Below are 1,544 nucleotides of genomic sequence, written 5' to 3'. Positions count from 1 at the left end.
AGGCTGATCTAATTAGCTGTTTCCAGCTGGGAGGAACCATCACTAAAAACAAAAAACAGTCAAAACTATTCATGTTTATTCCTCCAGTATAAATCCTAATGTTAAAAAACACGTTTGTAGAAGTTTTAGGATCAACTTCAGCTTTTTACTCCAGTAAAAGTGTAAAAGTAGCATTTTTAAAACTACTTAAAGTATAAAAGTAAAAGTAAAGCAGGAAAAACTGTTTAAGGCCAGAAGCTTTACTGCTCTACTCTATTAAAGGAACATTTATCTATAATTCTGGATGATAACTTCCTTAGACTTCATTTTCTTAGTTTTATAACTAAAGGTAACAGCATCACATTTAACTTTGCATTATCTTGAAAAACTATTAATGTTGGTTTGTGGTGAGCAACAAGTTGGGGCAGCACCGAGTCCAACCACAAAGACATTAATAGTCTGGATGAAACTAATTATTTTGATGTTTTTTGTTTTTGTTTAAACACCAACTGGCCAGAATAAAAATGAGCTTAAATGGAACAAAACTAACAATATTATTTTTAAAATGGAAGGAGGAGAAAGTTGAAAGTTTTTCTAAAATATAATTACTTCATTAAAGTATAGATGGCCAATATTTCTACCTACTTGACAAACTCTGACCAAAACACACCAACGAACGATTCCTGAGAATCGGTTCGTTCTCAGAACTTATGCTGCAGACGTGTTTGATAGGGAGTCAATTAAAAATAAAAATGAAACCCAAAGATAACTGTTAAAAAGATAAGTTTTCTTAGTACTTTATTTAAAATAATTTTTTTAATCATTCTGTTTCATCATTTATTAGATCACATTCTTTTTATTTCGTCTGGAATCGAAGACGTATTTCTTTTGGTTTGGTGTTTGGGCTTCATCTGAAAAATGCATTTTGAAAAGAATGCACCTCATAAAACTGTTTGAAAAAGACAAATAAAAAAATAAAAATATATATATATAAATTCAAAACTATAGTATCTGCAATATTTTTATTTTTTTTATAAAGTATGAAAATTATTGGAATTTATTTTTTTAAATAGCAAAGTTCCCCTTCAAACCATTTTTTGATTAAGACATTTTTTAAGGTTTAATTTCCGTATTAAGGGGAGGATTTAGGACATTTGGGGCCCTAGGCAAAGACAGACATTACATTGTAAGCGTGGTGGCGGGAAACTCAGCAGCAGTTGGCGTTGCCACAGGTCCGTTAGAAGCAGGCACTTGCTCTAAAGCAGCAGCGGCCTCCCTCAGTAGCTCTGCCACTGTTTTGGTCATTGTGCTCGTTCAGTATGTAGCGATAGTCAGACCCGACGATTCAGCCAGTTTCCCGCCGGCACGCTAACAATGAATGCAATGCAGACGTGCACAGCGCCCCCTACCGAACAAGATGAGTAGCCCGTTCAGCAAGGACCTGAGGAAGAGCGGCTGCTGAGGTCTCTCTGCTGCCCCTGCCGCTCAGAATGCTTTTTCGTTTTCGAGTTGTGGACAGTACTTTGCAGGCAGACCATGAAAACGAAAAAGCATTCTGAGCGGCA

This window comes from Cyprinodon variegatus, unplaced genomic scaffold (assembly GCF_000732505.1).
Source record: "Cyprinodon variegatus isolate N-32 unplaced genomic scaffold, C_variegatus-1.0 Scaffold2130, whole genome shotgun sequence".
Lineage (NCBI taxonomy): Eukaryota > Metazoa > Chordata > Actinopteri > Cyprinodontiformes > Cyprinodontidae > Cyprinodon > Cyprinodon variegatus.
Note: the sequence above shows the minus strand (reverse complement) of the source record.